Source organism: Rattus norvegicus, chromosome Y (genome assembly GCF_036323735.1).
Source record: "Rattus norvegicus strain BN/NHsdMcwi chromosome Y, GRCr8, whole genome shotgun sequence".
NCBI classification, from domain to species: domain Eukaryota; kingdom Metazoa; phylum Chordata; class Mammalia; order Rodentia; family Muridae; genus Rattus; species Rattus norvegicus.
In genome coordinates this window covers 13,225,532-13,252,138 of record NC_086040.1, presented here as the reverse complement: position 1 = coordinate 13,252,138, position 26,607 = coordinate 13,225,532, and the positions used below count along the sequence as shown (strand labels likewise).

General features: G+C 36.0%; 1 pseudogene; it reads left to right on the top strand.

Annotated features, from left to right (window-relative positions):
* Positions 1-99: 99 nt before the first annotated feature.
* LOC134484499 (vomeronasal type-2 receptor 116-like) lies at positions 100-24,302 on the top strand (annotated as a pseudogene).
* The last annotated feature ends 2,305 nt before the right edge of the window (positions 24,303-26,607 follow it).

The window sequence follows — 26,607 nt, the reverse complement described above, 5'->3', positions numbered from 1 at the left end:
AGAAGTCTTAGAATAAACACATACATGTAAATGTGGGTGTTATGTTTGTACACATAAAAAATAGGTTTCACAGCTGCTCCAGGCTAGATCCTAGCAGACATGAAGATGCTGTGTGGGTTCACTGTTGCCTTTTGGTTCCTGAAGTTTTCTCTATTCTTGTTCAGTTTGACTGAACCCAGTTGCTTTTGGAGGATAAAGAATAGTGAAGATAATGATGGAGATTTGCAAAATGACTGTGGTTTTATCCTTTTTACAATCGAAGGACCTATTGAAGAAAATTTTTATAATAAACTTCTTAATTACATTAATTTTAGGTAAGTCATTAACATTCTCTCTTTAAATGTCATGAATTAGAAATATATAGCTCTGAAAAAAAATTTTCAGATTCCATTGTGTTTTTCTCCCTGTAACCTAGGGAACCACTGAAAAGTAATTATAACATCTATCACTATTTTAATACTTTCAAATATGTCACAGTTTAGCTTAGTGTTACTAAACTGTGTTCTAATTCACAAAGCTGGAAAATGAAATATCTGTTGACTCTGTGGATAACATATGGTGAAATATGAGTTCTCATTTGCCCTGAATTCGCATTTCCCACCTTTGGCAAAATTTAAGTGCGATGAAACTGCACCACTGCCTATCCTCCAATATCTGTCAATGATTCCTGTCTGAGCACGCATCAAAGCCCTCTATTAAAAGGTTATCTTATTTTGGTCTTAAAAGTTGTGCATAAATTCATATACTGAAATATATATGGGTGGGAGTAGGGAGGTTTGTTGTACTTGATTCCACTTATTATTATTACATATACACTTATGAATATACATATATTGTGCTTTAAAATACTATTTAAATGAGCCCCTCCTGTCATTCTGAAGTTGTCACTGAATAGGGAAATAGCCTGCCTAGCTTCATTCTATTTTTTACTAGAATATTTTTTGGTCTAGTCATGCAAATACTCAGTCACATATTAAACTTATTAACAGTATGATATTGATGTTTACTATTTCTTTTACTTTTTTGATCAATATAACAGAGAAAATCTAGGAGGACAAATATATTTATCATAGTACAATTGAAATTTTACGTTTCTAACACCTCTTTAATCATCACTATGCTTAGTTTTTGAATACCAGAAAGAAAATAGGAGTTTTTTCTGGTTATGTTTTTTTGCTACTGATGAGATCAACAAGAATCCTCATCTTTTATCCAACATGTCTTTGTTATTTTAAATCATTTTTGGTATGTGTGAAGATACATTGGGAATTGTGAATTAAGTATATTCACAATCAAGCAAAGATTTGGATTTTACTAATTTTATCTGTAGATTGGAGACAACATGTATGTATAGCTTACAGAACCATTATGGAAAACATTCTTAAAACTGGCAATTAATTCCAAAGCTCCAAAGGTAAGAATGTGAGACACTGTATGAATTAACTTTAAAACTACCTTTACATGTGCCTACAAGAAAACTTGGACCCCACACATTTTTGAGTATGCTGTTACACACACGAACACAACACACACACACACACACACACATACATAAACACACACAAATATATATATATATATATATATATATATATATATATATATATATATTAATAATCTGTTGTTCAAATTCCTGATCTAACAGGCAAAACTGAATACTCAGACTTGTGAAGAATAGTCTTGAATATAATAGGAAAATATATAATATTTGTAATATAATCATTCTATCCTTAAACTAAGTTATGAATGGTGAGTAACATTAATTGTACATGACTCCAAACATCCTAACAATAATATTTCTCAGGGGATAATTCATCCTCTCTTACAGACTTTTCAGATCTTCTTTGGACCATTTAACCCTAACCTGAGTGGCAATGACAAGTTTCCCTATGTCCATCAGTTGGCATCAAAGGACAAGTGTTTGTCCCATGGCATGACATCCCTGATGTTCATTGTAAATGGAATTGGATAGGAATGGCCATTACAGATGATGACCAAGGTACTCAGTTTCTCTCAGACTTGAGAAAAGAAATGCAAAGGCATGCGGTCTGTTTAGCTTTTGTGAATATGATCCCAGAAAACATGCAACTATACATGGCAAGGGTTAAGGTTTATGACCAACAACTTATGACATCTAAAGCAAAAATTGTTATCAGTTATGATGAAATGAACTCTACTCTAGAAGTCAGCTATAGGAGATGGGGAAACTTAGGTGCTCAGAGAATCTGTATCACAACCTCGCAATGGGATGTTATCACAAATATACAAGATTTCAGCTTTGATTACTTTCATGGGATTGTCCTTTTTGTACACCACCACAGTGACGTTGCTGAATTCAGAAATTTTATGCAAACAATAAACACGTCTAAGAATCCAGTAGACATTTCACAGTCTATGCTGGTGTGGAATCATTTTAACTGTGCAATCTCAAAGAACAATGTTAAAATGGATTATTTTACTTTCAACAATACATTGCTTAGCACAGCGCACATTTGACATGGTCCTGAGTGAAGATGGTTACAATTTGTATAATGTTGTGTATGCTGTGGCCCACTCTTACCATGAATTCATTTTACAACAAGTACAGTACTCAGAAATTGGCAAAAGCCAAAGGATTGTTCATTGACTGTCAGCAGGTAAAGCTTCATGTATTCATTATAATTAGATATATCAATATGCTCTCTCACGCCCCTGAGAAGCTCACATATATTTTAGAGATTATTCTATTAGACTGAAGATCTCAACACTGCAAAACTCTCAAATGAATCTTTTACATGTATATATATCATGCACAGTGATCTTTTAATAGGAGACAATATATTTTTATGAATATCAGTGTATTTTGTGAAAATGTGTTTCAAAATTTTTCCACATGACGTCAAATTTAAAATAGGAGATTAGTGAAAACCTTAAGTATTGATTAGGGTAGAAAATTTTTGTCAAGAATTGTTTCTCAAGAATAAGTACATGTGCTTTGATTAATAGTTATTCTTTTAAATTAATAATTATTTATGAAATCGCAAATGACTATGAGTACACATTTTATTAAGTTTCTGTTTATTTCATATATGTATACAGTATGCATATAAAATACCTACTACCATTCTTTATTTCCACAACTTCTAGAATTTTAGATTTCTACTTATTTCTTACATAGGTGGCTTCAGTTCCTAAATAATATTTTGACAAACATGCACACACACACATAAACACACACACACACACACACACACACACACACACACACACACCATGTTACTTGTTTTCTGGTAATTATTTTTTCGAGCATGTTTTAAAATCAAACATTAATAAGTATATTAATTTTTAATGATTCAGGAGGTATAATCTATTTTACTACATGTGATTAGTTTCATACACCTGTCTTGTTGGAAAGACATTAAAAAAATATGGTACATTCTCAATTCAGCATTGCCTACATTGATATGCATATGTAATCATCTAATGATGCATCTCATTTAGGTGGCTTCCTCAGTGAAAACCAGTGTATTCAGTAACCCCGTTGGAGAACTGGTAAACATGAATCACAGAGAAAATCAGTGTGTAGAATATGACATTTACATCATTTGTAATTTTCCACAAGGCCTTGGATTAAAAGTCAAAATAGGAAGTTATTTTCCTTATTTCACACAGAGTCAACAACTTCATATATCTGAAGACTTGGAATGGGCCACAGTAGGAACATTGGTAGATATGCCACAATGGTTATTTTTTCAATCTATATAAATTTAAAACATGAGGCACTGAAACAGTAAACATGCGATGAAGACCAAATGCTACTTTTAATTTATATATTTTATTGTTCAATATACTTTATTACATTTTAAATGTTATTCCCATTCCCAGTTTCCCTTCCTCTGCACAAGATTGCTGTTTCTGTAATCAGTGGGAGGGATCTTGTGGAAGTTGGATGCCCTAGCATAGGGGAATATTAGAGTAGTGATGCCAAAGTGGGAAGGTTGGTGTTGAAGCTCCCTCATAAAAGCTGAGGGAGGGGAATGGAATGGAGATTCAAGATTTTCATTTAAACTTAGAAAAAGTCCATTAATTGTATGAGAGTCTTACATAACATACTTTGTTCTTATTCATTTGAACAACTCTTTCTTGGTGTAGCCTACCTTCTCTCTCAATACAACTCACTGCTCTAATTTATTTTTTACTTATAAATCTTGAGAGAGAAACGGATGCCAAATAAACCTTTCATTTCTATTAATTAGTTTAAGAAGAAAAAAAATTTTATTGCTATAACTGACATGCTACATATAATATTACATGATATGGTAAATATTGTGTAAATTCCAGTGCACTGGAAAGTAATATATGATAATAAATAATCAGGGGAATATTTATAGCCAAGACAGACAATGTCATATCAATCAATCTATGGGTCATTGTATATATTATATATACATTAACTGCACTGACACACACTTTTGTGTGTGTGTGTGTGCGTTTGTGTGTGTATGTGTGTGTGTGTGTGTATGTGTGTGTGTGCATTGCCTCAGGTTCCCTGCTCCACGTGTAGTGTGACATGTACTGCTGGATTCAGGAAAATCCATCAGAATGAAAGTGGAGACTGCTGCTTTGATTGTGTACAGTGCCCAGATAACGACGGTTCCAGCGATAAAGGTACATGCCTGCATGAAGGATAAAATTGTTCAATAAAATATTGAAAATACTTTTTTAAATATAGACAAAAAATATAGTCTCTTTCAAAACTAGAAATATGATATGGCCTAGATGAATACCTAAAACTCCAGTTTTCAGAATATAATGATTGAATAATGTCAATATATTTTGCACCCTAGGAAATAAACTGCAATTTCTTATACAAAAATCTCATTTTTCTCATAATATAGTGACTACTGATTTTATATTATGCAGAAAATGTTTAGGGTATCATACATGTGTAACACTTTTTTTTCTTTTCTTATTTACGGAGCTGGAAATGGAACCTATGGCCTTGCTCCTGCTAGGCAAGCGCCCTAACACTGAGCTAAATACCCAACCCAGTGTAACACTTTTAAAAACAATAATTTTAACCATAATCTTTGCAGATCTTTATTCTTCTTTGATCGTTTGTACAAAGAATCTTGACTACATTGTCAGTACACAATCTTTCTCTCTATAACACAGCTTAGTGCCTGACAAAGACCAGATGCTCAGGATAACAGTTGTTCTTTAATGAAATATATTTTAATAACTTACACGGCTTAAAGGATTAAGACTTCTTCTAAAAGTTTGAACAAGGGTAGATATTTCAAGAATGCAGCAACACATGAGATAGTGCTTATCAGTAATCACTGTCTACCTAAGGAAAAAAGGATGAATATCAATACCCATAACCTTCACACCGTATCCATCAATATCCATAACCTTGGACTGTGTAGTTGGGAAAAAAGAGATTATACAACAAGAGGGATATGCACAGATCCTTGAGATCTATCTTTGGTCTTCTTCAAGGACAATATTCCCTTATGTGAATGGGTTTTGCATAAGTAATTATATGCTCTGGTGCCTATGCATAGGTACAGACACAGTGCACAACTCTCAAAGCACAGTACATAGTGTCTTACATGAAATGGCATCAACAACTATATCTGCACATTATTTTGTCTGTCTGTAGTAAATTTATGGTTTGAAGAATAATATAACCTGAGATTATAAATATTATTAATCACATTTTTCTTTCTTCTTGGTTTAATAAGCACTTTTGTTCCATTCTCTGTGATGATAATCTTTTCCATCTAAAAGCATAGGTGAACAGAAATCCATATTAAGTTAATGGTCCCTATATCAGTAAGAAATGTAGTAGATGCTCAAAATCAAATTATTTATTTATATATCCTCTGAATAATACAAACAAAAATATTAACTACAGAATATGATAATATATAAGGGTTTGTCGTTGTTTGCCAGCAGATATGGAACAGTGTGTGTGATGTCCAGATGATTCATACGTCAATTTAGAGCAAACACAGTGCCTCCAAAGAACTGTGTCATTTCTAGCTTATGAAGATACACTGGGGATGGCTCTAGGCTGCATGGCCCTGTCCTTCTCAGCCATCACAATTCGAGTTCTAGTCACTTTTGTGAAGTACAAGGATACTCCCATTATGAAAGCCAATAACCACATTCTCAGCTACATCCTGCTCATCTCTCTAGCTTTCTGTTTTCTCTGCTCATTGTTCTTCATTGGACATTTCAACCAGACCACGTGCATCTTACAGCAGACCACTTTTGGAGTATTTTTCACAGTGGTTTTTTCCGCCGTGTTGGCCAAAACAATAACTGTGGTTACAGATTTCAAGCTCACTACTCCAGGGAAAAGGATAAGAAGAATGATGATAACAGGGGCAAATAACTTTCTCATTTCCCATTTGGATACTAATCCAACTAGCTCTCTGTGGTATCTAGTTGGTGACATGTCCTCCCTTTATTGACAGAGATATACTATCAGAACATGGGAAGGTCATCATTATTTGCAAAAAAAAAAAAAAAAAAAAAAAAAAAAACACTATCATTGCCTTCTACATTGTCTTGGAATGTTTGGGCTGTTCCTTGGGTCTGGGGAGTTTCACTGTGGCTTTCTTGGCTAGGAACCTTCCTGACAGATTCAATGAAGACAACTTCCTAACATTCAGTATGTTGGTGTTCTACAGTGTCTGGATCACCTTCCTCCCTGTCTACCACAGCAGGCGGGGGAAGGTTATGATAATTGTGGAGGTTTTCTCTATTTTGGCTTCTAGTACAGTGTTGCTAGGTTGTATCTTTCTCCCAAATGTTATGTTCTTTTAGTTTGACCAGATTTAAATTTTCTTCAGAAATAAAAAGATAAATTGCTTTATCAAAAGTTTGATACTTTCAAAATATTAGATGATACTCAACTTATCTGTTTTACTTTGTCTTAACAAAGGTATTCCTTAATCATAAAAAAAGTTTAAGCAGTATACCTACAGACAACATTTAAACTGCAGGGCAGTATTGCTTAAAATGATACCAATTAGTAAGATTTGGTGGCAAATGAGCTCTCACAAACCTAAACATATTGAGAACAGGAAATATCAATTGAGGAATAGCTACTATCACTTTGACTTGTAGTTATGTGTTTAAGGCATGTTCCTAATTAAGGATTATTATAAAGTGACCCTGCTGCCTCTAGGCAATGCCAACTCCAAGCAAGTTGTTCTGGGAATAATAAGGAAGAAGACTGTAGATAGGATGGAGATAAAGCCAGTAATCAGCATTATTCCATGGACTATTGATGATTCCTTGCATCCATGTTCTTATCTTGGCATTGTTCAATTATATGTGGCCAAGAGATAGAAGGAAATAACACTTGTCTCATAACCTTTTGACCATGGTGTTTTGTTACAGCAACAGAAACTAAGACATCAGCAAATTAATAATTTGCCTTAGATGGGAATAGGAGTATCTTAGATCACTGATGCAATAAAAGGCATTGATTTAAAAACAGAAACAAGGTTGAATCATAGTACAGTGTGGAGCACAGTTACAGCTTTGGATATTCTTGATGGATATCACAGAGTCCTGACTTACTGGAATACCGTTAAAATGTACTATGAAGATATTCAGAATATCCAATAACATACTAAGAAGAGTACAGTATATGAAAAGTATTGTGATGTTCAGATTATGTCTGATCTATAAGGCTCCTGAATGTTAAATGAAAGCAGCATTTCACTATGAAATGTGTTTCTTTCAGTGCGAAAAAACAATAATGAAAATATTGTAATGCACAATAACTTTATCACTATTAGGTTACCGAAGTCGAGGAACAAATAAGTCACTTTACATGAAGAATCTCATTACACATTGTATCAAAATAGGAGTAACAAAATACTATTCAGTTTAATATTACATACACAAAGAGTTAAATACAAACACAAACCCATTGCTATTTGCCAACATTATTTGGTGATGTACGGCGTAATTTTTCACAAAATATTGCTTGTTCCTTTATTTTTAACTCTGATTTGATACTTTATTTTTGAGGCTGTAATTTAATTGCATTTTTCTTTATATTTCATGATTCCAACTTATCATTTGTAATTCTCCCCGCACTCCTACAATGCACATGGGCTCATATATCAATCAGTATTACTGAATGCATATATGTATCTTATATACATATACATTTTAAAATATAAGCTGTAGATAACATCTAAATTTGCATACATTTATATTCTGATAACTCATTACTTGGTAATACATGAAAAAAATCTTTGTTCTTTTCCTTTGCAATGACAAATGCTCCCATATATATATATATATATATATATATATATATATATATATATATATATGTGTGTGTGTGTGTGTGTGTGTGTGTGTGTGTGTGTGTGTGTGTGTGTGTGCATAATATATATATATTTCCCTGTTAATTGTTATTTAAGGTAAATTTTTTTTGAGCTTACTACCTTCCAAACAGGCATACACAGCGTAATGATTCTTCATTAGATTGTACTTTTTGAGACATATTCCCAAAGTTTTTTGTTATACGTATGCTCCTTTCAGAATATTTGTATTCACAGCCAACTTCCTCATTCTTTGATTTTCAAGATCTTTCCCTTCAACTGTTGCACGTTTCCCTGTGACTTGGATGAAGGAAAAACATTTGAGAGCATACATTCATCTTTATTCCTTTCATCTTTCCTCTAGTTGCATGTAATATAATTTCTAACTCTTTCAATTCTAGTCTTTAGAGGTAAATTTCTAGTTGGAGACTAACACAAGTCGTACATACAGATATAAAATGTAATCCCCATTTTTTGCCACTGTCACACGTCCCTGGCTGTGAGTAAGTTTGTTAGTTTGATCCATAACTGTGTTAAATAACTTCTTGGGGAACCGTACTTAATCATTTAGCATATTGTCCCCAAGTTCAACTTTTGATGAACATTCACATGGGGTGCAATTATTCTCAAAACATTTCTCCATTCTTTTAAAGATCTATCCAAAAGTCTCTTCCTCAGATGTCTTTTTTACCAAGTTCTTATTTTTCATTGATTTTAATTTAACTTTCTACCTTTTTATTTCTGCTTTGTGAATTTCATATCATTTATCCACACAGGTTCATTTGATAAAGCATAAGCAAAATATTGTGTTGGCTAATTTTTTCACCTTGATACAAATTAGAGTCACTTGAGAGGAGGGACTGTGTACTTAATTTTAGGGTATTTATTTGAACAATGATCAATGCAGTAGATAAACAAACAAATGTGGGTAATGCTCCCTGTAGTCCATTAGCCCTGGGCAGTATAGAAAAGCAGGCTGAGCAGGGATTTATATTCCTCCATGGTAGTGTATAGTTCCAGACAAAGTTTTCTCTACATCATAGTATAAGTAGGAAGCCAAATGAACACTAAAATTCCCCAAATTGCTTTGGTTAGTGTTTTAGCTCACCAACAGAAATTGACATCAAACTTGCTGACAAATTTGATTCAAATTAAGGACTGAGTCTTAAGCACAAAATAATATGATGGACGTGTTTTCTTAATTTCCTTATAATTGAAGCTCAATGATCAATGGAGGCAAGGCAGTACCTGATCGTAATTTTCTCAGTTGGAAGAATGAGGCAAGGATGGGTAATGAGAAACAACGTAAAAATTGAGCTGAGAGATGCTAGATCCATTTAGTAATTGTGAGCATCTGTACCTTTAATATGAATAGAAATATTTTCAAATGTTTCCTGTTTTGGGTTGGGGAGATAGTTTGGTAATGAAGGGAATTTTTTAGCGGGCTCACAAGATTCTATTAATACACTTCTTAGTTATCATTTTCCACTTTAATACTCATGTACCCATGGACACATGAATCTCTCTCCACAACATATACATGATTTAAAATTATAGGGAAAAGAAAATAAATAAAAAGACAACCAAAATTCTATGAATAAGTTCTCTGATTTACTTCTTTTTTCTCCAAAGTTAAGTTCAACTATTCAAATTTAGGCTCAAATTCAAGAACTCATACTAATCGTAAACATTCAATTTTTCTACCCAAACATCCTTAACTGATTCTGGCCTGAAACTGCACACTGCACAGGTGTACTTCCTAACGTGAACAAACAATACCATGTATAAATCACATAAGAAGAAAAAAAGCAGCAGCCACAAATACATAAGTGTTCTCTAGGAAGCTGGGTGGAGTTGCTGCCAAATGCCTGTAATCTCTGTAAGAAGAAGGCATATGGGAGGCCTGTAAGTTCATCAAAAAAAATTCTTCTGCTAAACAGTGAACATATGACTAACATGAGAGATTAGAGAATATCTTACAAGTAAAAACAAAGATTCTCTCAGCTTTGAAACCTTTTTTTTCCTAGAGTCAATATTGATTATGAAGTTTGGTGGCTTCGGGAATCTTCTAGAATCAACACTATCACTTGATCCCTGAGTTATGACCACGTGTATTTGAATTAAAAAAAAAAACCTACAGGTTTCCATTTAAAAAAATAAACTATACTTTTTTGTTTCAAAATTTATTCTTTATAGCATATCTCTAAATTGTTAATTCTCTTCTACATTGTCAGATGAGATTCTAAGTTTTGGCAAAAGGCTTTAAAACAAATTGTCAACCTGTGGCTAGTACACCAGGATGAAAATTTTCATTAAATTATTTCATTTACTTAAATTCCAAACTTTGCTCTCCATGATCCACTTTCTGGGAGTTATTCACCCATCGCCTCTGGCATATGCCTTGACAGTGTATTCCCCCAAATATTACTGGTGCTCATCAATGACACATTCCTCACCTTCTCCTGCATCAATTTTCCCCGTGACATAAAGTCTCTACAGAATTTGGCACATCTTCTCTTACAGGAGACAAACAATGTTCTCCTCTGAAACATATGTGCTGGGGGAAACAGGCCAGCTCATAAATGTTCTTTGGATAGTGTATTAGATTTTGGTAGTTCTCAGCGATGTACGTTAGTTGACACTGTTTTTCTTCCTATGGGATTTCCACAACCTTCATCTCCTTCGATCCTTTCTCTAAGTCTTTGTCAGTGATCAGTGTCTCAGTCCAATGATTGACTATAAGTATCTGTCTCAGTCAGCTCTGAGTATAGACTCACAAGGGACAGCCCTGATAGTCTCCTGTCTGCAAACACAACAAGGCATCAATAATAGTGTCAGGGTTTGGTGGCCATGTTGGATGGATCCCATGTTGGACTGGTCCTTCAGTGGCAAAATTAGAGTTCGGAAGGAGAAACTGAAAATGTTTTAGTGCGACTCATTATTATAGAAATTGTATTAAATATTCATGGCATTAGGAAGATGGAGAACCACTGCTCTAAAATGACAAATACTTGTTGGTTTGTGTTTGATTTCAAGGTTGAGCACATTGCACTCTACAGCCAGTAATTAACCCTCTGATTCTGAAAGATAGGTCAATTTTCTTCTGTCCCTAGTTCTTGGTAGTTTTCTGCTTTATGTGGGGGTGTAAACATGGATCCACATAAAATTTCTTCCTTTTCATGTTCATACGTACATTGATATTACAGTTATTGCTTTTGTCTCTTTTGTCATTTTCTAGGGGACTATGATTTACAGTAGATGATCTGGTATTCTTTCCACTGCCTCCTCAATTAGGTTCCGTGAGTCAAAGACAAAGTAACTGCGATGTAGCTGTATTTGGATGTAGGTAGGTATACCTATCTGTGGTTAAATAAAAGGAGCGATTTTCAATCTTCCTAATGCTGCAACCCTTGCACCATCCCTGACTAGGCTATGTTATTTTTACTCAGTGGGAGAGGAAGTAGCTAGACCTACAGACTTTTGATGTATCAAGGTGACTGAATATTCATAGGGTATCCTACCCTTTCTCAAAATGATGGAGGAAATGTGGAGAGAAGAAAATGCTCCTAACCCTCAAGACACTGGAAACTCCAAGAAGTTTAGAGGTCTGATGGGGTGGGCAGTGTTTAGTCATTATGGGATGTAGAACTCTCCAGGGAATAGAACAGAACTGGAATAAAATCTGGAGTGTAAAGATAAATAAATAAATAAATAAATTAATTAATTAATTAATACTTTAAAAAAGAATATATGAAAGGAGAACTCCAAGAGGGGGAAGCAACTATGATGTAAAGTGAATAAATTAATACATTCATATACACAAACATACATACCTACATACATACATACATGTAGAGAGCTGCGACATGCCGCGCCTCAAAGATGGCGCTGGTTTCTGCCTTCCACCTTCCCAATGGTGAGTGCTCCTTGCAGTAAACAAGTCCTTATTTGGCTATGTCTGCCTGGCGCGCTAGCTTCCCCATAGTGAAAGCCTATCTACATGACCCACGTGGCTTGCTAGGAATGGCCAGTGGTAGCTATTTAAGTGTGGTGCAGGGCGTTCCCTGAAGAGAGAAAGAGTCAGAAGAGAGAGACAGAGAGAGAGAGAGTCAGGAGAGAGAGAGAGAGAGGAAGAGAGAGAGAGAGAGAGAGAGAGAGAGAGAAAGGAGAGATAGAGTCAGAGGAGAGAGAATCAGAATACATAGAGGTCAGAAGGTTGTATCAAGGTTCCTGAGTAAAACTGCTTGAAGAAGATCTCTCCTGTGGTCTTGTCTTCCTTGCTGGTCGAGGTTGGACACAGCACATACATACATACATACATACATACATACATACATACATACATACATGCATACATTAATTACTTATTAAGCTAGTTAGTTAAAGAATGAATGAAAAAAGAAAAAAAACAACACATGGGAAGAAAGTGGGATTCCCAGAGTGCAAACTGTCCTGAGAGCACAGTGGAGACCACCAGTTCTGCTCACATTCATAGCCCAAGAATTACCTGCCTGGAGCCCTATGAGCTCCAGGAACCTATGAGCAGTCCAGGAAAGGATCTGTCTGGTTTCTGCCTGTGCCAATAGGTGACCATCTGACACAGGTCTCTCTCACACATAAAATCCCACTGAAAAAAAAAAAAACAGTCTCCAGAGTGCCCACAGACAGAATTACAGGAGTCTCTAGCCACTGTCATAGACAGCAAGACAAGCTAACACCACAGATAAAACAAGGGCGAGAGGCAAGGTTATGAAACTAACTAGCAGAATCCATGTACACTTGACAAAATCAGAACCAAGTTCCCTCACCACAGCAAGCCCTAGATGGGGGTCAGCATACTGGAAAAGCAAAATTTTGATTTAAAATCACAGCTCATCGTGATGTTAGAAGACTTGAAGGACCTTAAAGAAATAGACAACACAGGAAAACAAGGAGAAGCCCATTAAAAGGAGACACAATAATTCCTTAAAGAATTACAGGAAAACACAACCAAACTGGTGAAGGAAATGTACAAAATAATCCAGACCCTAAAAACGGAAATAGAAACAATAAAAAGGCACAAAGGGAGAAAACCCTAAATATAGAAAACATAGGTAGGAGTTGAAGCAATACCCAAAGAATACTAGAGATTGAAGAGTAAATGTCAGGGTCAGAAGATACCTTAGAAAATATTGAAACAACCATCTAAGATAATGTGAAACACAAAAGGCCCCTAACACAAAACATCTGAGGTAAATCTGAGGTACAACGACAGGATCAAACCTAAGGATAGTAAGTGTAGAAGAGAGGGAAGATTATCAAGTTAAAGGGGCAATAAATATATTCACCAAAATTATGGAAGAAAGCTTCCAGAACCTAAATAAGGAAATGGCCCATAAATATTAAAAGAATTATACAGAATTCCAAATAGATTGGAGAAGAAAAGAAAGTCCACCTCTCACATAATAGAGAAAACACCAAATACATAAAGCAAAGAACAAATATTAAAAGCAGTAAGAGAAAAGGGTCAAGGAAACAATAAAGGCAGAACTATCAGAATGGCACCGGACTTCGTACCAGAGAAAATGAAAGCCAGAAGATCCTGTTCATATATGACAAAAAACCCTGAGAGGGTTAGTTAATACCAAATCAGTCTACTATATTCAGCAATAATCTCAAATAGCATAGATGGAGAAACAAAGATATTGCATGACAAAACAAAATTTACACAATATCGTTCTAAAAAGGATAGTAGATGGAAAACTTCAACACAAGGTGAGAAAATACACCCAAAACCTCAGGAAAGTAATTTTGACTAACCCAAAAGAAGATAGCCACACAAACATAACTCCAGCTCTAACAACAAAAAATAATGGAAAACAATAATTGTTGCTACCTAATATCTCTTAACGTTAATGGACTCAATTCCCCCCAAAAAAGAAATAGACTAACTGCAGAAAAGATATATAAAGAGGACCCAACATTTTGCTGAATACAGGATATTTTTCAGAGTGAAATGATGGAAAACAATTTTCCAATGAAATGGTTCAAAGAAAGAAGCTGAAGTAGTCATTCTAACATCAAATAATATTAACGATCAACTAAAAGATATCCATAAAAATTAGGAAGGACACTTCATATTCATCAAAGGAAAAATCCACCACCATGAACTCTCAATTCTCAATATAAATGCTGTAAATGCAAGGGTTCCTATATTTATAAAAGAAACCTTACTAAAGATGAAAGAACGCATTGCATCTCACATGATAATAGTAAGAGATTTCCACACCACACTTTCATCAATGGACAAATCATGGAAACAGAAACAAAGACACATAGAGAAACTAACAAAAGTCATTCAACAAATGGATTTAAGAAATATTTATAGAACATTTCATCCTAAAACAAACGTACACACACAAACACACACACACACACACACACACACACACACACACACACACACATTCTTCTCAGGACCTCATGGTAGCTTCTTTAAAATTCACCATATAGTCAGTCTCAAAAGAGGCCTCAACAGATACAAGAAGACTAAGGTTTGTCTTCAATAAGAAAAATAATTAGAGAAAGCCCACACATACATGGAAGTTGAACAAAATTTTGTTCAAAGATAACTTGGTCATGGAAGTATAATGAAATAAATTAAAGATTTTTTTTGAATTTAGTAAAAATGAAGGCACAAAATTATGGTACACAATCAAAGCAGTGCTAAGATGAAATCTCGAAACTCTGAGTGCCTCCAAAAAAAATTCTGGACAGAGCATATATTAGCAATTGGACAGCACACCTAAAATCTGTAGAACAGAACAAAAGCAAATACAATAGAAGGTAGGAAATAATCAAACTCAGGGCTGAAATCAAACAAGTAGAAACAAAAAGGACCATACAAAGGATCATCAAAACCAAGATCTGGTTCTTTGAAAAAATCAACAAGATAGATAAACCCTTGGCTAGACTAAACAGAGGGCACAGAGTGTTTATTCAAAGTAACAAAATCAGGAATAAAAAGGAGACATAATCACTGATACTGAGGAAATTAAAAAAAATCATCACATCCTACTTCAAAATCCCATATTCAGCAAAACTGGAAAATCTGGAGGAAATGGATAAACTTTCTACACAAATACAAGGTACCAAAGTTAAATCAGGATAATTTAACCTGTGTAAACAATCCCACAACTCCTAAAGAAATAGAAGCAGTTATTAAAAATCTCCCAATGAAAAAAAGCCCAGGACCAGATGGGTTTTGTGCAGAATAGTAAAAGACTTTCATAGAACCCTAACAGCAATACTGTCTAAACTATTCCACAAAACAGCCACAGAAATAGAAGGAACACTACCGAAATTGTTCTATGTAGCCACAAATATGATTATACATAAACCATATAAGAATTGCAACAAAGAAAGACAGCTTCTGAAAAAAATCCCTTATGAATATTGAGGAGAAAATACTCTACAAAGTTCTCACAAACTGAATCCAAGAACACACCGAAACAACCCTTATGGGATGATCCAGTATTTTCATCGCAGGAGTGCAAGGATGGCTAAATGTATGGAAACGTAACAAAGAAATCCATTATATGAAAAAATTCAAAGAATAAAACCACGTGATCATCTCATCAAATGCTGAGAGCATTTGACAATATTCTTCACCACATCATGTTAAAAGTCTAGGAAAGAACTGCAATTGAAGGCCTATAGTTAAACATAGTAAAAGCAATATACAGCAAACCTGTTGCCAACATTAAACGAAATGGAGAGTGACTTGAGCAATCCCACTAAATCAAAGAAATAGGCAAGGCTACACATTCTCTCCCTACTATTTGAATATACTCCTTGAAGTCCTAGCCAGAGCAATCAGACCACAAAAGGAGGTCAAAGGGATAGAAATTCGAAATGAAGAAGTCAAAATATCACTATTTTCAGATCATATGATAGTATAATTAAATGACCTGAAAAGCTCAACCAGAGAACTACTAAGCGTGATCAACAAATTCAGCAAAGTGACTTGAAATAAAATTAACTCAAACAAATCAGTAGGCTTCCTCTATCAAAGGATAAAGAGTCTGAGAAATAAGTTAGAAAAATGACACCCTTCACAGTAGCCACAAATAATGCAAAAACCACAGTGTGACTCTGAACAAGCAAACAAAGAATCTGTATTTCAACAATTTCAAATGTCTGAAAGAAGGAAATTGAAGAAGGTCTCAAAAAATTGAAATATATACCATGAAAATGGCCTGGCAGGTTTAAAATTGAAAAGTGGCTACTTGACAAAAGCAATCTCCAGATTCAATGAAATCCACATCAAAATTTTACCTCAGTTCTTCACAGAGTTAGAAAGAGCAATTTACAAATTCATTTTGAATAACAAAAACACAGGATAACAAAAATTATCCACAAGGATAAAAGAAGTCCTGGGGGAATAACCATTCCTGACCTCAAGTCATATTACAGAGCAATAGTGATAAAAATTGTATGATGTCATACAAGGACAGGCAGTATGATCAATGGAAAAGTATTGAAGAAACAGATATAAACCCATACACCTATACTCACATGGGCTTTAACAAAGGAGTTAAATCCATCCAATTGCAAAAAATATATATGCAGCATCTTCAAGAAATGGTTCAACTGGAAGTCAGCATATACAGGAATGCAAATTGAGTCATTCTTATCCCCCTGTTAAAAGCTCAGGTTAAAGTGGATCAAGGACCTCTACTTAAATCTTGATATACTTAAATTAATAGAAGAAAATATGAGGAAGAGCTTTGAACATGTGGGCACTGGAGAAAATTTTCTGAACAAAATACCAATGGCTTATGCTCTATGATCAAGAATCAACAAACGGGATCGCATAAAACTGCAAAACTTCTGTAAGACAGAGGACACTGTGGTTAGGAAAAAACGGCAAACAACAGATTGGGAAAAGATCTTTACCTATACTACAACAGATAGAGGGCTTATATCCAAAATATACAAAGAACTCAAGAAGTTAGACCGCAGGGAGAAAAGTAACCCTATTAAAAAATAGGATTCAGTGCTAAACAAAGAATTCATAGCTGAGGAATGGCTTATGGCTGAGAAACACCTAAAGAAATGTTCAACATCTTTAGCCATGTGGGAAATGCAAATCAAAACAACCCTGAGATTTCACCTCACACCAGTCAGAATGGCTAAAATCAAAAAGTCAGATGACAGCAAATTCTGGCGAGGATGTGGAGAAAGAGGAAAACTCATCCATTGTTGGTAGGATTGCAGACTGGAAATCAGTCTTGAGGTTCCTCAGAAAGTTGGACATTACAGTACTTTAGGACCAAGAAATACCCCTCTTGGGCATGTAACCAAAAGAAACCCCAAAATATAAAAAAAGACACATGCTCCACTATGTTTAAAGCAGCCTTATTTTAATAGTCACAAGGTGGAAAGAAACCAGATGCCCTTCAACAGAAGAATGGATAGAGAAAATGTTGTATATCTACAAATCGGAATACTATTCAGCTATCAAAAACAATGACTTTATGAAATCCATAGGCAAATGGATGAAACTAGAAAATATCATCCTGAGTGAGGTAACCTAATCACAGAAAACCACATATGATATGCACTCATTGATAAGTGGCTATTAGGCCAAATGCTTGAATTACCCTAGATGCAGAGAAGACATGAAACTCAACATGGATGATCAAAATGTGAATACTTTACTCCTTCTTTAAAAGGGGAACAAGAATGGCCTTGGCAGGTAATAGGGAGGCAAAATTTAGAACAAATGGAGAAGGAACACACATTCGGAGCCTGCACCACATGTGGCCAATACATATACAGGCACCCAATTAGATAAGATGGTTAAAGCAAAGAAATGCAGGGTGACACAGACTGGTTGTAGTTCTCTCCTGAGAGACACAGCCAGAATACAGAAAATACATAGGCGAATGCCAGCAATGCAATCCACTGAACTGTGATCGGGACCCCCGTTTAAGTAATTGGAGAAAGATCTGGAAGAGATTGAAGGGCCTCAGACCCCATATGAACAACAATGCCAACCAACCAGAGCTTCCAGGGATTAAGCCACTACCTAAAGACTATACATGGGATGATCCCGGGCTCCAACCTCATAGGTAGCAAGGAATAGCCTAGTAAGAGCACCAGTGGAAGGGAAAACCCATGGTCCTGCTAAGACTGAACCCCCAGTTAACGTGATTGTTGGGGGGGAGGGTGATAATGGGGGGAAGGTTAGTAGCGAAAGCCCATATAGAAGGGGAGAGCGAGGCGTTAGGGGGATGTTGGCTCAGAACTGGGAAGGGGAATAATAATGAAAATGTAAATAAGAAATACTCATGTTAATAAAGATCAAAAAAAGATTTAATGACAGTAATGAAATAGACTTGCTAGAAAGACAGAGCAAACAGGATAAGAGCAAAAAGTTATTTCTTCCATGTCATTATATAGGCTTCCAATAGGAGGAATTGCACACATTGTAGCTGAATTAAATACCTGGATTCAAGGAGTGTGTTTTTGTTTTAAAAATTCAGACTAGAAGTAGATCTTCTCACTTTCAATGAAAGTGGAAGTCCCTCAAAGGTATACCCATTATTTTATAGTTTTTAGATAATTCCAGTTGTAGTCAAGTAGGCAACCAAAAATAGTCTACTTCTTGTCAACTTGAAACAACATCATATTACCTTATGTTGTGAATAATTTGTAAAGAAAATAATAAAAAGAGCTTAAATGATGCCTTGATAAAATAGAATGATCCTACATACAAATAGAAATGCAACATATATTTAACCCAAACATAGTTATAGTGATGTGATATAATCATCAAGTCTACAATCTCAAACACATTATATATATATATATATATATATATATATATATATATATATATATATATTAGAATCGTTGGAAATGTGTTCTACGACACATTCTTTTAGGATCTCAAATTTGAAACGAATATCAAAACCTTTGGTATTGTCTTAATTGATATTATATTGCTTGACAAATTGATGAAAGAAAACACAAAAACCTATAGAAACACTTTGTTAACAAAATACGAAGGAATTATTGATTTCAATTATTAATCATTTTTCTACAACTGGTTATGGTTATAAAGACTACCATGTGTAAAATACCTTCTTCACTACCCTGTCCTATTTTCTTCACCCATAAGAAGCACCTCATTAGATACCAATCTCCATACCTGATGGATTTGAATCCTTTGAAATTTTGCCTGGGTTTAGTTATTTTCTTTTTACATTGAGTATGTGGGCAAAGATTTCTCCACCTTTTCCCACATGAAGCTGTCTCTGGTTTCTACCTCTTGTCCTGAAAAGTTTTTTGAGAGAGCACACAACTCTCTTCTAGAAAATGAGAGTCAAAATGACCTAGTTAACTGCATGTTCTTTACTCTTGTTAAACTGCATTCTTGTTTCCCCCTGCATCAGTCAACCAGGATGTGTTTTTTTTCTTGTATACTTTGTCTTTAAATGAAATCTGGTAATTTCCATTTAGAATTAGTCTATTGAAAATGTTTCCCTCCAAGCATTGGTCATATTGAGTGGTCTTTCGATTTTTACCCTATAATATTGTGAAGCCACAACATCATCTATTTGTAATTCTAACCAATTTGAGCAACTAATACATTTAATCATGGACTTTGACCCTGATGTGTGTAGATTTCTTCCAAGAGAGCAACCTGAATCATTTCACTAGGAACCAAGCAAAGAAACTCAAATCAGAGTTTGAGGCCTCTCTGATACTCTGGTCTAAATTTCTTATAGAAATTGCGAACTATTTAGTCATTTCCAGAAGCAATACTGGATATAGCACCTTCTGTTTGAACTCATAGTGATGGTCAAATTTTGCTGCTGGTAAAAGACATCAAGGTTCTAGTGAGATGTCACCAAATGACCCTTTACCCAAGTGTATGAGTGTATTTTAGCCATCATTAATTTGCCTCTTATATTAATTTATTTGTTCAAGTGTTGTCTATCTCTGTCTCTCCTGATCATTCTGCTATTTGTCATTGTGAATTGAGAATTATGGATTAAATCTAATAAGCAGCTCACTCCTTTGGCATATTATCTTTACTATTTCCTGAAAACCTATAAAGACAAGGAATTGTGTATGGATTCTATATGTTAGAGTGTTTTTTTTTTTTTGACATTGAATGGCTGAGTGCAGGGACATAAAACCACTGGAAAACAGGAGACATATTGCTGGGTGTCATAAGCACTCCTGGTCATTCTAATTAGTTTCCTTACAGAGATGTGTCCTTAGGTGTATAATGACAGGTTCCTCTCTGACTTGCACCTGTTTCCTTAAAATTATATCTGCGATAACTTTAAAAATAACCTTCCCCCAGGAAATAACAGGGAACAAACCACTCCCAAGGTTACACAGATATTGACCCATGACTGTTGCCACCTATGTAGCAGAAGAAGGACTTGTCAGGCATCAATGGGAGGAGAGGTCCTTTGTCCTGTCAAGGCTCAATATCTCATAGTAGGGGAATGTCAGGGAATGGAGGTGGGAGGGAATGGGTGGATAGGTGTATAAGGAGCTCCCTCATAGAAGCAGGGGAAGAGGGATAAGATAGTTGGTTCCAGAAGGTGAAAAAGGTAAAGAGAGTAACAATTAAAATGTAAATAAAAATAAATAAATTAATCACTTAACCCATCTGGACCTGGGCTCTTTTTGGTTGGGAGACCTTTAATGACTCCTATTTCCTTAGGAGTTATGGGGTGGTTTAACTGGTATATCTGTTCCTGATTTAACTTCGGTATACCTGGTATCTGTCTAGAAAATTGTAAATTTCCTGAAGATTTTCAAGTTTTCTTGAATATAGGCTTTTATACTAAGATCTGATGTTTTTTTTTGAATTTCCTCTGAATCTATAGTTACGTCTCCCTTTTTATTTCTGATTTTGTTAATTCGGACACACTCTCTGTGTCCTCTCGATAGTCTTTCTAAGGGTTTATCTATCTTGTTGATATTCTCCAAGAACCAACTTTTGGTTCTGTTGATTCATTGTATAGTCCTTTTTGTTTCAACTTCGTTGATTTCAGCTTTGAGTTTGATTATTTCCTCCCTTCTACTCCTCCTGGGTGTATTTGCTTCTTTTTGTTCTAGAGCTTTTAGGTGTGCTGTCAAGCTGCTGACATATGCTCTTTCCTGTTTCTTTCCGCAAGCACTCAGAGCTATGAGTTTTCCTCTTAGCACAACTTTCATTGTGTCCCATAATTTTGGGTATGTTGTACCTTCACTTTCCTTAAATTCTAAAAAGTCTTTAATTTCTATCTTTATTTCTTCCTTCAGCAGGTTATCGTTGAGTAGAGCATTGTTCAACTTCCACGTATATGTGGGCGTTATTCCCTTATTGTTATTGAAGACCAGCTTTAGCCCATGGTGGTCTGATAGCACTCAAGGGATTATTTCTAACTTTCTGTACCTGTTGAGGCCCGATTTTTGACCAATTATATGGTCAATGTTGGAGAAAGCACCATAAGGAGCTGAGAAGGTATATCCTTTTGCTTTAGGATAGAATCTTCTATAAATATCTGTTAAGTCCATTTGGTTCATGACTTCTCTTAGTCTGTCTACGTCTCTGTTTAATTTCTCTTTCCATGATCTGTTCACTGATAAGAGTGGGGTGTTGAAATCTCCTACTATTATTGTGTGAGTTGCAATGTGTGTTTTGAGCTTTATTAATGTTTCTTTTACATATGTAGGTGCACTTGTATTTGGGTCATAGATATATAGGATTGAGAGATCATCTTTGTGGATTTTTCCTTTGATGAATATGAAGTTTCCTTCCAGGGACTAAGCCAGTACCTGAAGACTGTACATGGAATGATCCTGGACTCTGACCTCATAGGTAGCATCGAATATTCTAGTAAGATCACGAGTGTAAGGGGAAGCCCTGTGTCCTGCTAAGACTGAACCCCCAGTGAACGTGATTGTTGGGGGGAGGGTGGCAATGGGGGAAGATGGGGAGGGGAAAGGGAGGGATAGGGAGATTTTGGCCCATAAACCGTGGAAGGGAATAACACTCGAATTGTAAATAAGAAATACTCAAGTTAATAAAATAAATAAATAAATAAATTATATCAGTCTTGCAGTAACCAAGCCTCAAGTGAAAAAACATTAAAAATTCTACACATCTATTAACATTAGAAAGAACTAACCTATCCTCCTTCTCTTTAGGATTGGTGACATAATGCTGTGCATCAGCCATGCAGAGAACCCTTTCCTCTTTTTCTCCTGAAGTGTCTACTTGCATACCTACAGTTGAACTATCTATGCTCCTTGTGGCCTGAACACACGAATATGGCTTAAATCTCTGTAGTTCCTGCAATTATTTGCCTCCAATTAGCCTCTGATCTTTCTCACTGATCTGAGTAAGGAAGCCCTATCCTGAGTTATGATATTTATTTCCTTCAGAACAAGTGACCAATACTACGAGAGCACATAGAAACCCTATTTCTCTGAGAAAACTAACTCACATCTATCTTAAAAAATGTTTTTTATGTTGATCAGCACATTGACAATGATTGCCAACAGTTACTGGCCGACCTGTTCATATCAGAAGAAATGGACTGAAAAATGTTGGAATGTAAAAACGTGGTACTGAATCCATATATGGATCTCTGACTGATAAAAATAATTTTTTGATAGTCTGTTTCCATTCCACACATCTCCCTTAGGATTCTGACCTTTACCAAGATACTGTGGTGCTGGTCATCTATTGCCAGACTTTCTGGCTGAGCTCCACTCAGCAGCTCAGAGGCCAGAAAACGTGTAAAATGTAAGTGAGTTCAAACAGGGTACATCAGAACAACATTCTTATCTAATATAATTTCTATGGACTCATCATATATCTACACCAATAGTCCCAGAGGCCATGGACATAGGCAGATGTTCAAAAGTGCTTTTGTCAGTCAGTTGGCACCAGATATTTGGTGTAAAATAATTAGAGGGATGTGCAGGTATGGATGAGCCTCAGTGGTTAGTGGTAGCTTAAAATGAGCAGTAAAAGAGACTTGATTGAGAGCCAGGAGGACAAGTGACTTACCAAGGCCATTAGTAGCAATCCTAACAGTAAAACTGAATGATAAACAAGTTTTGTGAAACAAACAAGAAAAGAGCCAGGAGACTACCAAGCAACCATTGGAGAAAGACAAACATGCCTCCTGCAAATAAAGTGTACATTGAAAAAATAAGTCCTGTAACTGGAAGTAAAAGGTAAATTGAGTACTACAGTTAGAAGTGTAATGGGGCCCAGGCTACTATTCTCCAGGAGCCTACTGTAAAACTAAAAATTGTGGAAAAGCGATTGAGTTCTTACTGGTCACTGGATTGACATATTCAGTCCTCAATAATCTACTATGAAATTACCTGATCAGAAGATAACATTCAAAGTAGCAAAAGGAAATCTCCCTTAATGTCTCTGAAGCAGCAAACATTCCATTAACATTGGCAAGGGGATAATAAATCACCTGTTATTGATCATGTCAGATTGTCTCCACTTCTTCCTGTTTCCTTCTGGCATGAGACCTCTTGCATAAACTGAAAGCAACCATGATCTCTTCTAAGAATGAGACACAATTAGACTTCCTTACACTAACAAAGAAAACATTGTTTCTGTTTACCAGAAGAATATCTCCTTTTTGAAAGTCCTCGTCCATATACAAAAGGTAGTTGGACTATCTTTCAGATTTGTAGGAAGAATCCTAGGTGTATTGAAAGAAACTATCCTTCCATGACAGGTCCTAAAACAAAATCCCATAATTGCTCAACTGACCCGTTCATTTGTGCTTATGCAGATTAAGTAATCTGCAGTCTGGAAGCAAAGGGAGAGTTACAGACTATAATACCCAGCTGAAAGAGGTGGGCATCCCGATATCCTGCCAGTCTCACTGGAGGATGTTGTCATTACCTGAGAAGAAACTGGGACCATTAATTATATAAACCATCCGAGATCTGAGGGACTTGCATTAGAGTGTAGAGGCTACTTACCCTATAGTTCCTAACTCATATACAATCAGAAATCTGAATTCTCCAGGGAAAATATGTAGACTGTCTTGTACTTGAAAGATGTTTTCTTCAGGTTCCCATTGGCAGAGGATAAAAACTCAATTTTGAATGACAGTTACAGAGGGACATAAAAGTGGGCAAATAATTTAAACCCTATTCATCCAAGGATTTCAAAATTCTTCAGTCGGGCCTGCGGATGTCCTCAGAAGTTTCCCAGGTCGACACTCTTACAAGATATAGATAACGTCCTCCTCTCTCCTGAAACTCAAAGTAATTGAACAAGGGAAACTGAGGCACTGTCCAAGAGTTATAATCACTGAGCTAGCAAGGGTGAGCTAGTAAGTTCACCTTTTTATATTAAGAGGACACCAATATTGGCAAAAATTTGGGGGAGGCAAAAGAAACCTGTATCAGAGAATGGTTGCTGTTATCCCACTGGTCCCAACTCCAAAGGTTACAAGAGAGGTTTGAGAGATTCTTGGTGTGGGTGCGTATTGCTCTGCCTGGATACCAGGGTTTTGGAGAAATAGCAAAGCCTCAATACACCATAACACATGAGGATACTAGGACGAATCTGCGTGGAGACAGAAGGTATGGAGTTTGAAACTTGATAGTTTGTTTTGGTTACACCCCTACATTTCAAGTTTCCTCAGAATGTTTTTATATGTTTATCCATGAAACAGATGAAAAGACACTGCATGATGGACTTACAAAAACACTTTATGGGTGTGAAAACACCTCGTAGTGCACCTGGCCATAAAACTGGACCCTGTACCCTCAGAATGGTTCACTTGTCTAAAGGCTATGTTAGCTGACCCTATTCTTTGAAAGAAGCAGAGAAGTTAAATCTGGGTCAACATTTTATACTCCTATCATCCCAGAGAGTTGAAGCCTTTTTACAATGAACTGGCTTCTATTTTTATTCATCTTTATTAACTTGAGTATTTCTTATTTACATTTCAATTGTTATTCCCCTTCCCGGTTTACGGGCTAACATCCTCCTAAACCTTCCCCCTCCTTTTTTATATTTGTGTACCCCTCCCCATCCTACCACCATTACTGCCCTCCCCCCAACAATCACGTTCACTGGGGGTTCAGTCTTGGCAGGACCAAGGGCTTCCCCTTCCACTGGTGCCCTTACTAGGCTATTCATTGCTACCTATGAGGTTGAGCCCAGGGTCAGTGCATGTATAGTCTTTGGGTAGTGGCTTAGTCCCTGAAAGCTCTGGTTGCTTGGCATTGTTGTTCAAAGTGGTCTCAAGTCCCTTCAAACTCTTCCAGTTCTTTCTCCGATTCCATCAATGGGGGTCCTATTCTCAGGACAGTGGTTTGCTCCTGGCATTCGCCTATGTATTTCCTGTATTCTGGCTGTGTCTCTCAGGAGAGATCTACATCCAGTTCCTGTTGACCAGCACTTCTTTGCTGCTTCATTGATCTTATCTAGTTTGTTGGCTGTTTGAGTATGGGCCACATGTGGGGCAGGCTCTGAATGGGTGTTCCTTTTGCCTCTATTCTAAACTTTGCCTGTCTATTCCCTCCCAAGTGTATTCTTGAGAACCTGGCTTCTATATTTCCCTTTTGCACACTAACAGATACTATTACTGGACCATCCTAGAGTGTAGTTCAAAAAACCCACTTGACATAAATCCTGTTAACCTGTTGTGTGCTGTAGGCCTCAGACGCTCTTCCCTGACTGTCGTGAGGTAACAACAATGGTCCAATTTATGTGGACAGACCTAATGAACTACTGCCAATCACCATCCCATAAAAGACACTAATGCAATCAATAGTCAACACAGTTGGGAGTATTTTCATTAAACATGGAACGAGATACCAAGGAGCTTCAACAGTTACTATAATTGAAATTATTTTCACGCAAGACTTAGAGCCAAGTACGTAGGTCCAGAGAACACAACTGATTCATCAGTCTGAGTCAGGAGGTCAAATGGGGAAAAGGGAAGCCTGTCATCTTGTACATGGACAGACATTATTCTTTGGATACTCCACATATCTTTGGTATAATACTGAGACAAAATTGTCCTTGTTCCTGAGGAAAGTACATTAAGAACAAAGAGGAAATCTTGGCTCTCCAAGAGGATATTTGGATTCTCCTATGATTTGGTAGGCTTCAACTGCTATGGATATCAAAGAGATTTCTTCCTTGAGACTAAAGGTAACAAGATCACTGACCGAGATGCCCTACAAGTGTCCTTAAGTCCAGTGATCCTACTGACTATCT